Source organism: Peromyscus maniculatus, chromosome 14, assembly GCF_049852395.1.
Source record: "Peromyscus maniculatus bairdii isolate BWxNUB_F1_BW_parent chromosome 14, HU_Pman_BW_mat_3.1, whole genome shotgun sequence".
Classification (NCBI taxonomy): Eukaryota; Metazoa; Chordata; class Mammalia; order Rodentia; family Cricetidae; genus Peromyscus; species Peromyscus maniculatus.
The window spans coordinates 1,656,737-1,669,493 of NC_134865.1; the positions used below are offsets into that span (position 1 = coordinate 1,656,737).

General features: G+C 43.9%; 1 pseudogene across 1 annotated transcript; it reads left to right on the forward strand.

The window, feature by feature from the left end:
• The first annotated feature begins 407 nt into the window (after positions 1 to 407).
• On the forward strand, positions 408 to 11,526 carry LOC143268399 (small ribosomal subunit protein eS1 pseudogene; annotated as a pseudogene). The gene is made up of 3 exons (XR_013044245.1): positions 408 to 2,698; positions 7,755 to 7,825; positions 9,604 to 11,526. The product of XR_013044245.1 is annotated as a small ribosomal subunit protein eS1 pseudogene (transcript).
• Positions 11,527 to 12,757: the final 1,231 nt, after the last annotated feature.

Genomic DNA, 12,757 nt, shown 5'->3' on the forward strand with positions numbered 1-12,757 from the left:
CAGCCACCATCTTACACCATCACAGCAGGGCTTCTGGTTCTTAACGACAACACAGTCACTTGATCAACCTTTCCCACCCCAGTCCCTCCTACTCTCCCAGTTTCCGGTCACGATAATTCTACTCTCCATGACTATGAATTCAACTTTTTACACTACATTTAGGAGAGTGGGATGAAGTGGTACTTGTTCTTCTGTGACTGGAATATTGGAAACAATTTTTTTCAGTAAAGCTTAAAGTCAGGAGTGGTGGCTAAAACTTGTAATTCCAGTACTTGGGCGGGTGAGGCAGGAGGATCACTACGAAGTCAAAGCCAATCTAGGCAACAGTGTCTCAAAAACAATAAAGAAAACTCAGCACGGTGGTGCAGGTGCATCCCTTTCATCACACACAGACACAGAAGAGGTAGATTTCTATGACTTCAAGGCCAGCTTGGTTTACATACAGAGTTCCAGCCAGGTCTATATAGTGAGGCTCTGTCTCAGGAAAAAAAAAATTAACACATTTCAATTTTGAAAAGAACATTCCCATTCAGTTAAATCGTTTATGAACAAACTAGCATGTGTGTATGTGTTTTGTTACTGTTGTTACCATTTTTATTCTTGCAGGACTGGGGATTGAATCCTGGACCCTGAACTGTGGTAGAACATGGTAGGCTAGCAGTCTACACTGAGCTATAAAATCTCCATAGTTGTCCAGACTGGCCTTGAACTTATAGCAACCTTTCTACCTCCTCCTCCCAATAACATTTGTGTTTATGAAACAAAATATTATATTTCTCTAGGGTACCATTTTATTAATTTACTTTAAACAGAGACAAATTAAATATAAACTAAAGAACCATAACAAACTAAAGAAAATTTGGAGACTAGATGCCTATAGTCCCAGCACTGGGGAGACCGAGGCAGGAAGGTGGTGTTGAATTGCCATCCTCTGCCTTAGTACAACAGGATTATGATACACCCAACTGAAGAGGCTTTTTAATGAACAAAAACAGTAAAAACTGAGACTCAACTTAACATTGCACAATGTACTTCTGTCCTTTTGGCTCTCTGGGCAGTACCACGGCAGTCAGCAAGAACAAATGCCCAATGAAAGGCAGCGAGAAGAGAGTGGCTGACGCATTTCCTAAGGCAGATTGGCATGATGGGAAAGCTCCAGTCCCATTCATTGTTAGAAACACTGGAAAATCAGTAGTCACCAGGACTCAAGGAACCAAAACTGCATCTCACGGCGTGCCGCAAGGGCCGTGTGTTTAAAGTGAGTTTTGCTGATCTACGGAGTGGCAAAGTGGCATTTAGAAAATTTAAGGTAATTACTGAAGATATTCAGGGCAAAAACCATCTGACTAGCTTCCAGGGCATGGATCTTACCTTGGACAAAATGTGTTCCATGGTCAAAAAGAGGCAGAGCATGATTGAAGTCATGTTGATGTCAAGGCAACTGATGGTTATTTGCTTCATCTGTTTTATGCTGGTTTCACTAAAACCTGAAACAACCAGACACACAGAAGTCCTGTGTGCATCAGCAGGTCCAGCAGATCCAGGAGAAGATGATGGAGCTCATGACCTGAGAAGTGCAGACAAATGACTTGCAGGAAGTGGTTAATAAATTGTTTCCACAGCCAGGCATGGTGACCCACGACTTTAATCCCAGGAAGTGATGGCAGGAAGCAGAAAGCTATATAAGGTGTGACGACCAGGAACTAGAGCCTGGTTAAGCTTTTAGGTTTTTGAGCAGCAGTTCAGCTGAGATTCTTTCTGGATGAGGACTCAGAGGCTTCCAGTCTGAGCAAACAGGATCAGCTGAGGAATTGGCAAAGTGAGGTAGCTGTGGCCTGTGGCCTGTTCTGTTTCTCTGACCTTTCAGCGTTCACCCCACCCCCAGAAAAAAAATTTTTTTTAAATAAATTGTTTCCCGACAACACTGGGAAAGACATAGAAAAGGCTTGCTATTCCATTTATTCATTTCACAATGTCTTTGTTAGAAAAGTAAAAGTGCTGAAGAAATCCAAGTTTGAATGGAGAAAATTCATGGAGCTCCATGGTGAAGGTTCTGGAAAAACTACTAGTGACAAGACAGGTGTTAAAACTGAACAAGCTTCGGGCAGTGGTGGCACAGGCCTTTAATCCCAGCACTCGGGAGGCAGAGGCGGGCCGATCTCTGTGAGTTCCAGGGCTGGGCTATAGAGTGAGTTCCAGGATAAGGCTCCAAAGCTATACAAAGAAACTCTCTCTCAAAAAAAAACCAAAACAAACAAACAAACAAAAAAATTGAATGAGCTGATGGACATGAACCACTACTAGTCCAAGAATCTGTTTAAAATTCAGACTTTTAATAGGGACAAATAAAAAGTCCTATTTGTGAAAAAAGAAAGAAAAAAATCATTTTCATGTACAAGTGTTCTTTGGTAACTTTAATGGATTGTTTTCTGAGGCAGGGTCTCTTGTAACCCAGCCTGACTTTGAACCCCTTATCCTCCTGATTCCACCTCCAAAGTGCTGAGATTAGAGGCATGACACTGAGCCCACCTAATTATATCCTTAAATGACTGCCTAGCTCTTCTTGGCTTACCTGGATGATTTACTCATTAGTGATTATCAATTTCCCTATTCCTGTCAGGGGGAAAAAAATCTCTTCTATGAATCACACAGTCTGTCTTCTTCTTAGCAAACCTGAAGAAGCTGAAGCATAGAAAAGGTGAGCAAGTTCTTCAGATCAATAAATGAGCCAGGCGGTGGTGGCTCACGCCTTTATTCCCAGCACTCAGGAGGCAGAGGCAGGCGGATCTCTGTGAGTTCGAGGCCAGCCTGGTCTACGGAGCGAGTTCCAGGACAGCCAGGGTTACACAAAGAAACTTTGTCTCAGAAAAAACAAACAAACAAACAAAATCAATAAATGATGCAGAGCAGATTCAAATGAACACTCGTTTGTTTTTATTTATTTCATTAGGGACTAGTGATAAAACATGGTTTATACAGCCATCATGCTGGCCCCGAACTCGTGATATAGACAAAACAATCTTGAATTCCTCTAATTCTCCACCAAGTGTTGTGGTGACAAGCATACACTATTAGAGATGGCTTTTACATTATTTTTAAAAATTAGGTCTTATTATGTAATCTAGACTGACCCCAGAACCAAAATCTTCCAGCCTCAAACTTTCAAGAGTTAAGAAAATTAAGATTTTGGCCGGGCGGTGGTGGCACAAACCTTTAATCCCAACAGTGCGGGTGGGGGTGTCTCTGACTCTTTTGCCTGCAACTAGGACCCCTTTCCTCCTACTGCATAGCCTCGGCCAGCCTTGATAGGAGGGTTTGTGCCTAGTCTTATTGTAATTTGTTATGCCCCTTCAGTTGATATCCCTGGGAGGCCTGCAGGTTGTTTGTTTGTTTAAGGGAAATGGAGGAGGAGTGGATCTGGAGAAGAGGAGATACTGTGGTCAGGATGTAATGTATGAGAGAAAAATAACTTTAAAAAAGGTATTTTGGCTGGGCAGTGGTGGCACACGCCTTTGATCCCAGCACTCGGGAGGCAGAGGCAGGTGGATCTCTGTGAGTTCGAGGCCAGCCTGGGCTACAGAGTGAGTTCCAGGAAAGGCGCAAAGCTACACAGAGAAACCTTGTCTCGAAACCGCCCCCCCCAAAAAGGTATTTTCACAACATACCATAATTATAGCTTAATTATTAATAGAACCAGAACCAACTAATCAGTGCCACTAAAAGAAGGGACTCAGGCCAGGCATGATGTATTCTTGTCATCCAGCATTCAAGAAGCCAACACAACTCAAGATCTTGAGTTCAGAGCCTGCCTGAGTAACCCAGTGAGACCCTATCTTAGTAAATAAAAGGTAGAGGGGAGGGGCTAGAGATATAGCTCAGTTGGTAATTGCCATTATTATTAACTGTTATCATTGTCATTATTATTTTTTTAAATTTATTTTTATTTCAGGTGAGCTCGTGTTTTGCTTGCATGTATATCTGTGTGAAGGTGTCAGACCATCTGAGACTGGAGCTACAGACAGTTGTGAGCTGCCATGTGGGTACTGGGAATTGAACCCAGGTGCTCTGGAAGAACAGCCAGTGCTTTTAACCTCTGAGCCATCTCTCCAGCCCCATTATCATTATTATTGAGACGGGATCTCTCTACATAGCCCTGGCTGTCCTGGAACTCACTATCACTATGTAGACCTGACTGGCCTCCAACTCACAGATGTAAGTGCTGGGATTTAAGGTGTGTACCACCATTCCAGGTCTGTAATTGTCTTAGCCTACAGGAAACCAAGAAATTGATCCCTAATAGCACGTAGAGACAAAAACTGTGTGCCTGTAATCCCAGCCCTCGAGGGGTAGAGACAGGAAGATCCGAAGTTCAAAGCCCTCCTGGGTTACATGAGACTGTGGAAGGGCAAGAGGTAAGAGGGAGATGGGAAGGAGTGATAGAATATTTAGCAACCATTATTATCTACAGAATTCATGCTCAAGAACCTCAAAATTGAGTTATCCAAAAGAAAAACAGAAAATCTCATTTTTGAAAGTGAGTTTATAATTTTGTGTTGGGTCCATCATAGCTATCCTGGGCGACAAGCCTCCCTCTGGCTGCAGGTTGGACACACCTGCTGAACTAAACTTTCCTATGGGTCCTTGGTCCATTTAACTACCCAGTGTTAACTACCCAGTGTGTAAAAATCTCTCCTGTTGGCCTTATCCCCAAATCAGGAGGAAGGGAGGATGAAGGTGATTGAATAAACACTCTCTCCTGCCTCGGTGTTCCCTAGGATAGGTGTGGGTGAGCAACGCTCAACCAATCAACTAGTCAGTGTGTTGTTCCAAGGTTTGAATTTTGAGAGATTGAAAGTTCCGAAGTTTTAGCTGGATGCACATGCTTTACTCCTGGCACTCCAGAGACGGTGGCCGGTGAACCTCTGGGAGTTCGAGGCTAGCCTAGTCTACAGGGTGAGTTCCAGACCAGCCAGAGCTACATCGTGAAATCCTGTTTCAATCAGAAATTTGACCTTTTAAAATCTGAAGGTAGTTTTAAGCTAAAACGAGACTACTATTTCAGCAGAAACTGACACTTTCCACGGCTGATAGTCATCAGTTGTTTTTAAAGAACGGAGAGGCCCCGTCATTCAGGCTGTCTCATTAGCTGAATAGCCCAAACTTACTCATTAAGTAATAAGACAACGCGGGGCGCAGCATTTGTGGTGACAGTTGTCGGCCTGTGTTATCAGCTCCTTGGCTGTACTGTCAGTCAGACACAGTAACGCAGTGGCCGCCTCTTCCTACAGATGGCTCAGGAGATCAAGGGAAACCAAGACTCCGATGGCTCCTTCTTGTCCTTCAAAGGACACCGCCATCTGACACTGTCATTTTCAAATACATTGGGCTGCCTCCCTAGCTCTCCTGGGACAAATTCAGGTTGCTCTGAAGATTTCTATGTAAAATTTCCTAACCTCCAGATTTTCTGCTTCGTTCTGGGTTTACTTGTTTTCTCCTCTAGACGTTGACTGATGATGATGATGATGATGATATAGATTCAGACACTAACTACTAGTTGGTGACGTCACGACGGTACTAAACAGAGTCAATCATTTAAAGTATCTTACAAGATACTCTGTGTTGCTCTTTTGCCTCTAGATGGAATTTTGTGTTTTAGCTGCCTAGCTTGATAACTTGTAGGTTAAAGGGCAGTTTTTCAAGTGAGTCCTCCTAGTGTCTAGCTTGTAGTAGTGTCCAGCTTGTCTAGGTGGTAGCCACAAGTTAGAACATTCCAGTCATAAGATCCAGAAAAAAAGAGCTAATCTTCCAAATCTCAACAAAATAATTGATAAACCAGGCTGGTCTACAAAGCAAGATCCAGGACAGGCACCAAAACAACACAGAGAAACCCTGTCTTGAAAAACCAAATAGTAATAATAGTAATAATAATAATAATAATAATAGGGGCTGGAGAGATGGCTCTGAGGTTAAGAACACTGCTTGCTCTTCCAAAGGTCCTGAGTTCAATTCCCAGCAACCACATGGTGGCTCACAACCATCTGTAATAAAATCTGGTGCCTTCTTCTGGCCTGCAGGGATATGTGCAGACAGAACACTGTATACATAACAAATAAATAAATCTTAAAATAAATTAATAATAATAATAATAATAATAATAATAATTTTAGTGCCATACAGTGTTACTTTAAAGAGAGAGTAAGTAGAGTAATAAAAAGGAGCAGGAAGGATGAAGAAGGGGTGAAGATTGGCGTCGCAAGGGAGAGTTGGGAAATGCAGGGCATGTGCTGAATGAACAGCTTCAGGACGGAAGGGGAAATGCCACTGCAAACATACCCAGGTAGGTTCCTGTGAGACTTTCTGTTCCTTATCCTTTGGAGGTTTTGCTTTGTAAGCACACATAGTATGTGTACCAAGAACAAATATAAATACTGGAGCAGCTTTGCTGTGTGGCTCAGAACCTTTGAACCACCAGTATGTGATTAGCTGCAGTAGTTTCTACCCTGAGATACAGAGTATGGAAAGGGTTGTAAAATCCTAGGTAAATGTTACACTGTAACCAATTTAACAACAGCTTAGCTGAGCACAATTTATGGGTCTGTTTCTATTCTGAGAAAGAAGGATTTACACCACAGTAGATTTAGAAAGACACCTACTGGATTTTATGTCCACAAATAACAGCCCTGTCCCACAGGCTGTGGTGCTGAGGACTGGGTCAGTGGTGTGTGACCCTTTCTGGTGGATACTGGGGCAGCCGTTTCTCTGCAGTATTCACGGTGTGAAGGTCAGTAGTTACCCTGTGCACTGATTTCAGAGTCTACTAGAACCACCACCGCCCAGCTTCCATGGTTAACTAGTGGCCAGCTCCACCCTCTGATCTCCAGGCAAGCTTTATTTGTCAGAACACAAACAGAATATCACCACAACAAATGCCACAAAAGGGAAGCTCCAGCAGGGGCTTTGAAGCAGTTTTTAAGGCTTGACTTCACTTACAAGTGTAAGAATGGATCTTTCTTCTGCTCATTTTATCTTATTACCACCACAAGAAAAACAGGTCCTATGAATTAGCATGCTGATTATAGAGCAGTAACCCTGGTTATGTAGGAAGATTGAGCTTTGGCTGGATGCATCTTTAACAGTGTGTTAAAGGTTCTAGGAATAGAACGAGTCCTGCTGCATGGACACTCAGATGCCTTCGGGAACACCACCTCCAATACACACACAAAGTTGAGTCCTGATGTCCATTTTTCAGGTCTCCCCCAACACAGACATCCACACCACCTGAACCACAGGTAGACAAACTATTCTAATTACCGGCTCTTCCTCCCTTCCTCCCTCCCTCCCTCCCTCTTCTCTCTCTCTTCTCTCTCTCTCTCTCTCTCTCTCTCTCTCTCTCTCTCTCTCTCTCTCTCTCTCCCCCCCCCCCCCCCCGCCAGGGACTGAACCTGCCTACCAGCATGACCTCTAAGGTATATCCCCATATTTTGTTTTTTGAGATGCAGTCTTACTAAGTAGCCCAGGCTAGCCTCAAACTTGTGATTTTTTTCCTGTCTTTGCTGCCAAGCACTAAAATTTTAGGTGTGCACTATGCTTGGCACTAATCAAATTCACACTGATAATTTAGGATTAGATACAAGGAAAGATGATGTGATCTGTTTCTCCTCAGCACATCTACATGCTACTAACCAGGATCTGTGTCAAAGTCTATCCTTTGTGTTGGTGGGTACTGGGTGACAATGTAAGTTTTCTTTTTCCAGGAGGAAAAAAGGAGCAGATATGTGGAGGGAGCAGACTACTCCTCTATAGTTCCAGGTCCTTCCTTAGCTCTGTAAGTCAACTTTTGAGCTTTATGAGACAGATTACATCTTCATATCAAATTACCTTTCTTCTGCTAAGGCAAGCTCTAGTCAGCTTCTGTTACATGTAAACAGAAGTTACAGATTTACAAAACATGGCAAGGGAAAATATGCAGGTAAAATAATTTTAACATCAAAACAATTGCATCAAGCTGGGCATGGTCATCCATGTGTGTAATGTAGCACTCGGGATGGTGTGACTGAAAGATGTGTTCTAGGCCGACCTGGACTACACAGTGAGCCCTAGCTGGGAGGTGGTCAGGGTAGGCATTGAGGCACCAATCTCAGTTTATAAAGAGCACTACACTGCTATGGGACCTAGCCCTTTGGCCTATCTCTAAATTGGTTTATGGAGTCCTTAGAATAATTCAGTGCATTCCAATTTGGATGTGGTGGTACATGCCTGTAGTTCTATCTAGCACTTGAGAGCGACCAGAGGATTAAGTTCAAGAATAACTTCAATGACTTGTGAATTAGAGGCACATAAGACCCTGTCTTTAAAAAAGGGGGAAGAGGAGGAGAAAGAAAGAAGTCAGGCAAGCAGGTACACAAGAATGCAAGGATAATTTATACATTTTTCAGGCTCTAGAAGTAGCATTCTTGTTCTTGTCTGGCAGAGTCCTACTGTGCAGTCTAAGCTGACCTAAAACTCCTGATATAGCACAGGCTGGCCTTGAACTTGCCTCCCACGTGCTAGGATCATAGATGTGTACTACCATGTGGGGTTAGAAGTAGTTTTCTTTTTCTATCATTTTATTCTTTTTTCATTCTTTCCTTTCTTTTCTTTTTTTTCTCTCTCTTTCTCTCTTTCTTTCTTTCTTCCTCTGAGTATGTATGTGTGTGTGTGTGTGTGAGAGAGAGAGAGAGAGACAGACAGACAGACAGACAGACTCTCACTATGTAGCCATGACTAGGCTGGAACTCACTATGTCAGTGTGTGTCACAACCCCTTTGTGGGTCAAACAACCCTTTCACAGGATCACATAGCAGATCGACGACCTATCCGATATTTACATTACGGTTCATAACAGTAGCCAAAGTACAGTTATGAAGAGGCAACAAAATCATTTTTACGGTTGGGGGTCACCACAACATGAGGAATTGTATTCAAGGGTCACAGCGTTAGGAAGACTGAGAACCACTGCACTATATAGACCAAGATGAAGCTGGCCTTAAGCTCGAAAGAGATCCACCTCCTTTGCCTCTTAAGTGCTGAGATTAAAGGCGTGCACTTCCATGCCCAGTCTAGAAGTAATTTTGTTAATGTGGGAGAAGAAAGGGACATCATAGAATCCCTGGGGCAGTCTCTCAAATAGCATCATTAAGCTCAAACAGAAAATAGTCATAAAAAATGCAATAGACATCTAGTTCTTGGATATTGGAGTAGGTATGTATTTTTTACAATTCTTCTTTCTAGGCAGCACTGAGAACTATAGGCTCTACACACAAGACATGCACAAGAAGACACTGGGGTGACTCTCCATTAAGGAACCCATACACTTGAGTCGGTCTTACTTTATGTGACTATTTGGAAAAACCCAGAACCCATGCTCTGAGGTGTGTCTTAATTCCTTCTAGGCTCCTGTCTGTCTCTTAACCATCATGCTTAAGCCTGTATTAAAATATCTTCATTAAAACCCAACTCTGCCTCATTGAGAACAAGGGGAAAAGAAGACACTAGAAGGTGGAGAGAGGTAGACTGTCCTTGTGGTGAGTGCTCTGAATTTTCTTTTTACCTCTTATCTTCCAGATCTGGAGCTTAAGAAGCCAGCTACTGAGAAATGGCAAACTCCCCAAACCAAAAACAACCAAACAGAAACTCAAAACCCAGACACTTGCAGAAAAGCCTGCCCTCTTGAGAAAACCGTAAGGGAAGAGACAAGCTAAAGACTGGGAAACTTGTAGAAATGGTAGCAAGGGCTTGGTGGGGAGTCCCCCTTTGCTTTCTGTACCTGCCAGGCTCCTGGGGAGCTAGCTAACCCAGTGCCCTGCACCCTCACTAGATGGAGGAGGGAACCTGTGTGTCACTGCAGGATGGAGTCACAAGGTGCCTGGGCTCCCATTGCCACTTGACAGCACCGACCACTTGACCACACTCTTTCCCACTGGGGTGATGAGAGGAAGCCTGGTGGAGAGCCAGGACACTCACCATAATGAGGCCAGGCCCCTCTCACGGTGTCCTGATGTGACATCGTGACACAATATGTAATCTGTGTTTGGGTTTTGTCCCCAACTTAGAGTACAGAGCTGACACTGTTGGAATTCTCTGAACAATCAGCAGAGTGAATGAAGGAAACATCTTACTATTCATTATAAACCTTTCCAGCCACACCCAAGTTTATTCTAATGAGGTGACTCTAGAGGAGGTAGGTGTTGCCTGATGAACGAACCATGTGATTAGAAGGTTGGAATTTTGAACTCTCAGGGGAGTGGAGGAAAGGTGTGGAGATTGAGTCAGCCGCTTTCAGTCAATGATAGCCAATCACACTTACACCGTGGAGCCTCTATAGCAGCCTGAATGTTCAGAGAGCTTTTGGGTTGGTGGATACATCAGGGCCCCCCAAAGCCTGGCACCCACAGAAGGGCATAGAAGTTCTGGGTGCCTTGTACCACCACACCCTGACCAGACATCTCTCTCCCTTGACTGTTCCCATACTCAAGCTCCTGCCTGAGCTCTGTGAGTTACTTCAGCATATTAGGAACCCTCAGGAGGAAGCCATGGTTCATAGGCAGTGGGTCCAAGTACAAATTAACCCACAGCTCAAAACACAGCTCCCATTTCAAAGGGACCAAGAGACGGTTTACTCTGAGCCAAAGACGAGTGACCACAGCCGAGGAAGACAGAGCCAAGTTGCCCCAAACATGTTCCAGTATGGAAGCAGTTGCATGAACTTTTATATACTCACAGGACAACAAAAAGTTCTAAATCAAGACATTTTCCAAATACATTGGTGGGAACATCAGGTAAGCAAATTCCAGCAAAGTGGAGAGAACTTTGCTAGAGGTCTCAGACGCTATCTGATGACATTCTCGGCGTCCGAGGCAGTGGAAACTAGTGGTCTAAGTCAATACATTCAACCACACAGTCGAAAGGATGTTGTGTCAGACATAGACGTCTGCAATAAATGGCTGCTAAGGAGACTAAAGGTGGCCCGAGACAATTTCGCTCTGGATCGGCAACATCCCAACTTTCTAAAATTATGACATTCTAATCAGTCAATCAGCCTTGTGGAATATCCTAAGTTTGGCTTTTTTTCTGGAACCGGCAGTTCATACTTGGGACTTGAAACTGAACATTCTGTTTATTTATGAATGTACTTATTTATTCAGGGTCTCATGCCACCCAGCCTGGCTTTGAACTTGCTGTGTATCCAAGGATAACTTTAAATTCTTGATCCTCCTGCCTCCACCTCCCAACTGCCGAGATTATAGGCCTGTACCACCAAACTAAACCTTTAGCCAGGAGGATCTGCACTGACTCTGGGTAGCTCCTGTCAGAACTGAATTGTAGGGCACCCACTGGGGTCCAGAGAGTTACTAAATGGCTTGATGTGAGGGGAACTCCCAGGTTTGGTTATTCTAGAAGTGTTCTGAGTGAATAGGAAATGGTTTTTCTTTTACTCTTCACCCTGAGTATCATCATCTCCTGTGATTAAATGTCACTGAAAACCAAGTGGGTCAATTAGAAGGTAAGGTGGTTATATGAGTCTGATGAGGAACCAGTGTCCCCACATCCACCCAGCAGCGACAAGGATTTCACCCACCCCTCACCATGTCAACAGAGGTCAGTAGGAAACCTAGACCACTGATTGTCCTTACCTGGCAGAAGCAAGGTTCCTTTTTTGTCAGGAGTTAGCTAGTTAGATATTAGCAAGCTTGGATGTCTTTAGGGTCTGACAGCTCCCTTGTGATAGCAGCTCGTAAAAACAAGAACTGAAACCACAGGACTCTGACTACTGCTATACAGAATGGGGTCTGAGTCACAGCTCTGACCCTGGGTGGAAGCACGACATTCAGAACTGCCTGAAAGGTCCTTAGCAGATAGCCACCTAAGCTCTATGAGGTCATCGTCCATCTGGAGGCTTTGTGCTGAAGAACAAGAATATACCGTTGTTCTCTCCCAAAAATGTCTATCCAAGTGGATCTGTCAATCACTTGGGCAGGAAAATACCTCCTGTGAAAAGCTGTCTCTCCTCTGGCGACTTCAGAAATAGTAAAAATCCTACCTAATCAGTAGTTCAGGATGGGTGGGGTGCTGGAGAGATGGCTCAGTGGTTAAGAGCACTTGCTGCTTTTCCAGAGTCTCCAGGTTTAGTTCCTAAGCACTCAAATGCCAGCTCCAGGGGAACTGATGCCCTCTTCTGGCCTCTGAGGGTATCTCACACATATGGAACACACATAATGTTAAAAAAAAAATTAAGAGAACAATTTAGAGGAGACATACAGTGTCGTATAGAGGAGAGGTTGTTTCCAGCAGAGTAGATGAGAGCACACTCTCAAAGGGTGACAGTGAATAGTAGATCCACTGACAAGATATCATTGTGCTGACCTACTTGTTTTTAAAGGTGTGTGTGTGTGTTTTCCACAGTGTGAATGTGGAGGTCAGAGGACAACCTAAATGAGTCAATTCTTTCCTTCCACCATTGGGTTCTAGGAATTGAACTCAGGTCTGTGGGCTTGGCAGCAAATGCTCCCCTCCCTTCCTCTATCTCCCCCTCCCTCTCTTTCTTTCTCCTCCTTCCTCCTCCCTCCCTGTCTGTCTTCCCTTTCTCCCTCTCCTTCCTCTCCCTGTCCCTCTCCCTCTCTCTTTCTCTCCTAGCCTTCAATTTATATGCAACCAAGGATGGTCTTGAAAGTCTAATCTTCCTTCTCTACTTCCCATGTGCTCTATTAGAGGTGTACAC